Below are 7,841 nucleotides of genomic sequence, written 5' to 3'. Positions count from 1 at the left end.
TTTTTCTTGCCCTAAATTCAAGTAAGAGGTAAGCTTTTCTTTAGAGGTTTTCAAACGAAATTTTTTCTACTCTATAAAGGCCAAGATAATTATAGATCACACTATTGCCCTTTGTAGAGGTTTTTTTTTTTTAAATCAGTCCACTGTGAATGTGGACTCTCAGTGGTTTCAACAGGAATGAGGAAATGTGTCATAATAACCCCAAGATTCTCTTCGCCCTAGTGGAGTTAAAGTTTATCACTTCTGAATAATTTCTTTTCTTTCACCTCACCTCAGGTATGTATTTAGGAAGATGAATCTTTCTGCCTCTGACACTATATCTAGGTGTATTCCCAAAAAACAAGTCCCTCTGATGCATTTAGTATACAGTCTTTTTGAAATAGTAAATTACTTTAGTTCTTAGTATACAAAACTACTCACATAGTTTTCTCTTTATTTATCTCCTAATTATTGACTTCACATTTTCCCAGATTTTTCAAGATGAGTCTATTTCATTAAACTGTCATTCAACATGAATTGGTAAGATAAAGTTTGGAAAGAACTTTTTTAACTTCAAATAAGAGTAGTTTTTACAGGCTTAAAGAAGACTGAAGTTTACCTCTGCTATGTAACATAGGCATTCTAAGACAGGTACACTGGCTTCAATATCATCAGGGACCTAGGATTCTCCACACCACATTTCTACTTCACAGTCCAAGATGGCTGTGTTAGCTTGAACTATCACACTGGAACTGAATCCAACAGAAAAAGATAACATTGGGACCCTGCCTTTGTCATAGGCTATATATACTAACTCTACTTATATAACATTGGCCATGACCAGAAAACTGTCACATTGTAACACTTAGCCTCAAGGTGTTAGAAAATACCAGCTTTATGCTAGCTAATCTTGTGCCTAATTTATATTCAAAGATCCTATTAGTGAAGAATAATACACAGAAACTGGGGAAGAATCATCACTTTCACTCCCAAATAAGCAATTCCAAAGTTGTCTCCAACTACTGTACCCAACTTCAAGTCCAGGATGTCTAAGGATGTTCATTTCTTTCCATCAAGCTAGGATATTACTTTTGATGGACTAGTTATTTATACAACTGTGGAAAAACATAAGAGTAATCATCATAAAATTTTCCAAATAATAAGCAATTAGCAGTTGGTGGTACAGTAAGTTCTTAAGCTTGTCCAACTGGCAGCCCCTGATTCAGCTTTCTGGGGAAAACTCCTTTGTTATCTGTAGTCCTAGTCTCTGTTCTTGGGAGGTTGTCCCCTGTCCAATAGCCTCCAAGGCCCCACCTGAAGATGCCCTTAGAGTTTTCAGAGCTACAGATGGTGCAGATCTGGGAGCCCTTTCAAAAGCAGGTTGGTTTTAAAGTTTGAATTTTCACAAATTTTGTGATTTTTTTTTTTTTTTTTTGCTAACAATAATGCCCCATTAGAAGATTTTGATGTGTTTGCTTTGTTTCATGTACAAGAAAGCATAGCCAAGTGTTTTTACCTAGACATAGTTTTTAACCCTAAAAGCTGATTTCATATATACTGGTTCCTGAACCCTTCTCTTGCATGTGTACTAAGTCGCTTCAGTCATGTCTGACTCTTTGCAAACCTATGGACTATAGCCCACCAAGTTCCTCTGTCCATGGGATTGTCCAGGCAAGAATACTGGAGTGGGTTGCCATGACCTCCTCCAGGGGATCTTCCCAACCCAGGGATCAAACCCTCATTTCCTGCAGCTCCTATATTGCAGGTGGATTCACCACTGAGCCACCAGGGAAACCCCAAACCTTTCTCATCCCATGTTTGTGTTTGTTTGTTTCTTTTCCAAAGAAGCTGCATCCCTTAGTTACAAAACAATAGTCTTGGGTAGAAAGACAATACGCTAATTTTGTCTGTCCCTTTGGGAGACCTGCATAAAGGGAAAGAAACTCTTAAGCAGTGAAGGTACCTACCTGCTGCTGCAAACCGCAACTAGAGAGCTACCGCTAGGAAAAAGGGAAGAGTAGAGAATGTTTTCTGCGGTCTCTTCCCGTAAGGTTTCAAGTACTGTATATGTCACTTCCACTTCATTATATCAGATAGAACATATTCATATGACCATACTCAACTTTAACAGAGCCAGTTAAAAGGTCACTTTATTTCTGGCAACCATATGCCAAAAGAAAGCTTGGGGTTTTTATTACACTGTAAGTGAGGAGAAAAACATTCAAAGAGCAGTATCTGCCATCAGATGACTTCTTTGTTTTTAGCCCAAATAAGAGCTTGGGTCTTGGAGCCAATGCCTGAGTTCAAGACCTAGATCTGCTATTTCTAGTAACCTCTGTCAAGTTTGTTTCAAATAAGGATAATGTTATTGCCTGTGCTTCAGAGTTGTCATATGAATAACATAACATTAGCAAAATGCTGTACAAGATACCTAGAATTCTCAAATTCATAGATTCAGAAAGCACATTGGTAGATGCCAGGGGCTGGAGTGAGGAGGTAGGGAGGGAATGGGGATTTAGTGTTTAATGGGGAGATAGTTTCAGTTAAGGAAACTAAAAATTTGGGAGATGGATGATGGCGAGAGTTGAGCAATGTGAATATCCTTAGTGCCTTTGAACTGCACAGTTAAATATGGCTAAAATAGTGTTTTATATTATGTGACTTTTACCACCACAACAAAAAACATTAAAGAATATAGTCAGCAGAGTGTCTAGCGCTAACTACAGAGCTCTAGGAATATTAGATAATTATGCTAATTATGATGCTTATAATAATGATAATTATTACATGGTTTGTCCCATATCCTTTAGATTTAATTTAAGATACAGTGGGATGAAGCTGAAAATAACATTTCCTGTCAATTCTCTATATCTATATAACCAGTAACTACTATGTACCAGGTACTGTTTGAAGCACTGAGTTGAAGCAGTGAAGAAAACAAAGATCCTGTGCTAACGGAACTTCTGACAGTCATCTCTATCGAGCCTCATTTCCAATGAGATGACACCCCAGTCCTCTGGGTAGATATAGTAAATGAAAAACTGTAATTTTCTAGCATGCATTGCTATCAAACATCTCCCTGAAGTCACTTGCCTGCCTTTTCTCAAGGAACTTTACTCCCAGAATAAAACAGCAGTTTACCTGATTCTTCCCTTAGTTATCTAAAAGGCCTCTTATTCTTTGCCTGGATTTAAAATGATTTTCATAGGTGAGAAACACAGGTGAGTGCTCACCCTATATTTTTAGGCCTGATAATATATGGTGAAGAAGGTATTCAGTATCCTCCTACCTTTTTCAGGTAGACTGAAAGTGCTCTTTGTGCTCAAGTCTTGGAAGATTATTTTCAATCTATATCTGTTTGCCTTATAAATACTATCAAATCATCCAAGATTTTACCAGTAGGTGTTTTGCCAGTCTTTACTTTCTATAGTTTTAAAATTTTGTCTCCCTCTATGCAGGTCTGCAGAAGAATTTTAATTAGAATTTTAGGGGAAACAATATGGCTCCATTAAAAGACATTATTTGAATCAGATTGCCATCATTTTCAGATAAAATATTAAATATGTTACAATCTTGACTACTCATTTGACTTGATTTTCTTCCTGTAATATTTTAGCACTTCTTATTTTGTTTTTTAACATCATGAAGAAATTCTAGCCAAACTTGCTTATACAGCATCCTTAACATGTAGGTAATTTTATCACTTAGTTGAAACATTCTTTCCAAAATATGACATGTGTTTCTTAGCATACCCACTATATTTACATTATTAAATTTGTAACTTAATTACAAGCTTACCTAACCTCTAAAATATGGAGTTTTTAGATTATTTCTGACTTCAAGCACATTTTTAAAATGGGAATACTGTTTATTGATGGTATGACTTTATGTAATAAAAAATAATTATGCGATATTTACTTGAGGCTTGTAACCCAAAGTCTCATTCCCATGGATAGCAGGACCAAAATAAATTAGAGGAATAAAACACATGTCCTCACTATAAATCTAGGGATCGTTCTGTAACACTGAATAGAAGATAAAAAAAAAATTTGTTTTAAAATTACATTTAGTGTTGTGTGAAAGGAGAAGGTTGGCGCTCCCCTTGACAAGGATGGAAGAGGCCTGACAATATGTAAATAGTTAAGGCACTGCCACCTACTATGTGACATCTAACCACTGTTTTTATTGGGATTGACATATACACACCACTATGTATAAAAGAAGAAACTAATTAGAACCCACTGTATAGCACAGGGAACTTTACTCAATGCTCTAATTATCTATATAGGAAAATAATCTGAAAAAGAGTTGATATATGTATATGCATAACTGATTTCATTTTGCTATATACATGAAACTAACACAACATTGTAAATCAACTGTACTCCATAAAAATATATATACCAAAACACCCTCAACAGTTAAATAAATGAGAAATGAACCTTTAAAAAAATAAAAATAAATGAAATAAAATTAAATTTTAAATGAAATGCAAAATAATAATTTGTAAAGGGTGTTAATTATCTACAGAATTGTGACTTATTTTATAGATGTAGAATACTTCTTTTTCCTTGAGTAAAAAATGCAAAAGCAGAATGTTCAAGGTGTGTGTCTTTTGAAAAGATTGGCTTTGAGGAATTTTAAACACCAAAATCTATGTCTCAAGCTGAAACACAAGGAATATTTTCCCATTGGGAAATAGGAAGATTCATATTGTAATAATTTATAAGTTTTATCAAAAGATCTGGAACCAAGCCCCCTTAACTGTCTGTTTGTACATCTTTTAGATATTAGGAAATAAAACAGGAAAGAATAGAACATAATCAAGAAATCTACTTTTATGCACTTATATTCATTACATCTCTTAAATATTCAAGAGAGCATGTAGAGTAAGCAGAGGGATATATGAATTGGAAATTCTGTGGTGAAGTCAGGGGTGAAGATACAAATTTAGGAGATATTGGTATGTGTATGATATTTATGACCTGTGGACTAAAAATAGATCACCTAAGAAAAAGCAAAGATAGCAAAAAATTTGACTGTACTTTAGATTAAACTTATTTTGTTGAACACATTTATCTCTGTTTTCTCTTTAAAGCCCCACTAAATAAGGGTAATGCAATTAAAATTCTTTCTCTCTACTAAGACAACACTATCAAGAGATAAACAGCAAGTGGCAAGTGCAAGTGTGGTCAGTAACTTTTGGAAGATAGAAAGCACATGAAAGAGTAAGAGGTTGGGAAACTGGATACTAAGTGCCATAAGGGTGAGGTCAATAAGAACAATTTATTCCTCTAGAAAACTCTAGGGAAAAACTCGCAAAAATCATTTACTGCAAAATTTACAGGTGAGGCAGCAAGTTGAAACAGGAAAATTGGTGAAATTCTCCTGGATAGAAGAGCAACTAGAACTTCACATCCTGGGACTTCCCTGGAGGTCCAATAGTTAAGACACTGCGGTTCCACTGCAGGGGCACAGTGGGGAACTAAGATCCCACTAGCCATGCAGCATGGCCAAAATAAAATAAAATAAGTGACTGGGAAGTTGTTAAAATACCATTTTAAAAAATTAAGAACTTCACAACACTTCCTCAGCCCGTTCTAGAAAAGTTTAACTAGGAAGCTACACAGATTAGAGAGGGTTTGGTTAGTACACATACCATCTTGCATTTCAGAAGTTGAAAATCTAGAAAATACCTCTGCTAGATTTCCTTGCAGCTGAGGTCCATTGTAAAGGCCAAAGCTGCCCTGCTTCTTCACCCCTGATGACACACATAGGCAGAAGAAGTTAGTGATTTCCCAAGGCTGCTAACTAGCTTCCATGTCCAGTCACTGGCTGTGTGAATGCCATGGTTGCCCAGCAGGTACAGATGGTTCTAGAATCAACAGTGAGGTGGCCTCTTGATTCCTGCTTCTTGATACTGCATAAAGCCTCTGGGCTCTGTTTTCCTGATCACAGGATGCTGTTAAAGAGTTTAGTCCTGGGGCCAGTGATAAATCCCTGATTCCTAACCTTAAGAGTAACAGATATTGTGCATCCTTTTACAAGCTAGTTCTGGAGTGTTTTCCTAGGGATCATTTTTGAGAACCCTTACCTGGAACTACTTCTCCAATCTTCCTAATGTATTTTTCTGAACAAAAATTTTTCTGTGTTAAATTCCTTCAGCTTAAAAAGGCCAGAGTAATTTCCATTACAGATAAAGTAGTTGGAAAGATGCCATACTTCAAAGAGGAGGTTTACAAAATGTCTAGATATAGGATGATCAGACCCCCATTCTTACCCTATTGGCTCCATTTCTTTCCAAGTATAATAAAAAGCTGCAAAACCCTCTTTGCTAATGCACATGCATACAAACATTGTGTGCATACACACACACACACACACAGAGTTATGTTTGTTTTCTGACAGAGTACATTACAGTTTCCCTGTTGATGGTCCATGCATATTTACAAAATCCAACTGGCTTTTAGTAACTTATTCTTAAGCACGAATTGACCAATAAAAATGATCAAATATTTGAGCAAGCCTTCTACATGTAAGGCTTCCCAGGTAAAGAATCCACCTGCTGATGCAAAAAGACACAAGAGACATGAGTTCAATCCCTAAGTCAGAAAGATCCCCTGGAGGAGGAAATGGCGACCCACTCCAGTATACTTGCTTGGAGAACCCAGTGAACAGAGAAGCCTGACGGGCTACAGTTCATCCGGTCACAAAGAATCAGACATGACTAAGCACGCACAAACATCACCACCTACATGTAAGACAGAGATTAAAAAAAAAAAAAATAGAGAAGAAATAGAGAAAGGAAGGAAGCGGGGAGGGAGAGAAGAAAGACATGATGTGTGATTCAGACGAAAATTTCAAAAATAATTAGGGGACTTCCCTGATGGTCTAGCGTTTGGGGGACTGCCTTGCAATGCAAGGAGGGCAGGTTCAATCTCTGGTCAGGAACTGGGTTCCCACATGCTGCAGAGCAACTCAGCCCTCGTGCCACGACTGCTGAGCCTGCACTCTCCAGATGCCATGTGCCACAACTAGAGAGTCCATGTGTCAGAACGAAAGATCCCGCATGAAGCAAGGAAGATCTTGTGTGCTGCAACAAAGACTTGATGCAGCCAAACAAATAAATAATTGTAAAAAACTATAATTAAAAGCTGTAGTGAAGAGCAAAGGTATCATCCAGACAACTGATGTTTAGAGTAGATTTTCAAAAGAAGCAGCCGTCAAAGAACACTCTGAAGAAGTAACCATTAACTGAAGAAGAAATTTAAGAAAGCACGTTATAAATTTTGGAGCAGAGATTTCCGTGTTGGCCAAAACACATTTTCTTTTCCTTCTGGACACAAACTAGAGCACATTTCCCAGCGCCCTTGCAATTCACAGTGACTGTGCATTAGACCCACAGCAGCATGTGGTCTGGGAATCAGCCGCCATAAAAATCATCTGTGCTTGTGTCCATGCTCTCTCTTCCTCTCTGGGGCCTTTTTTCCTGAGCACTGACATCCAGAATGGGTCCCCGCATGAATGTGTGAAGCAGAGCCTTCTCTCACCGTTGTTGGGACTTGATGCAAACAAGGACTAAATAAATCCATTTGATTTTGTGGTTGATATTTTACAACAGTTAGCTTAACCCAACTGATTCAGAAGTCAAGTAAAGTGATCGACGAGACTCCTTTTCCAAATTAAGCTGACATAGAAAGTGAAGCAAGTCTCAATGGTTGGGTGCACTGCGGGAAGGAAAACTATTATAACATTAGTCTCTCTTCTTCACCTAATTTCATCCCCTTTGTGTATCTTCCGCTTTATTAGGACTCACTTTAAGAAGGAGTTCACAGATATACAAGCACCACAGGGTACCTTAT

At 37.2% G+C, this 7,841-nt stretch overlaps 1 pseudogene; it reads left to right on the top strand.

Annotated features, from left to right (window-relative positions):
- Positions 1–4,048: 4,048 nt before the first annotated feature.
- On the top strand, positions 4,049–4,164 carry LOC145540072 (U6atac minor spliceosomal RNA; annotated as a pseudogene).
- The last annotated feature ends 3,677 nt before the right edge of the window (positions 4,165–7,841 follow it).

This window comes from Giraffa tippelskirchi, chromosome 2 (genome assembly GCF_054371585.1).
Source record: "Giraffa tippelskirchi isolate mGirTip1 chromosome 2, T2T-mGirTip1v1.2.pri, whole genome shotgun sequence".
Taxonomy (NCBI): domain Eukaryota; kingdom Metazoa; phylum Chordata; class Mammalia; order Artiodactyla; family Giraffidae; genus Giraffa; species Giraffa tippelskirchi.
Note: the sequence above shows the minus strand (reverse complement) of the source record. Positions and strands in the feature narration are given on the sequence as shown.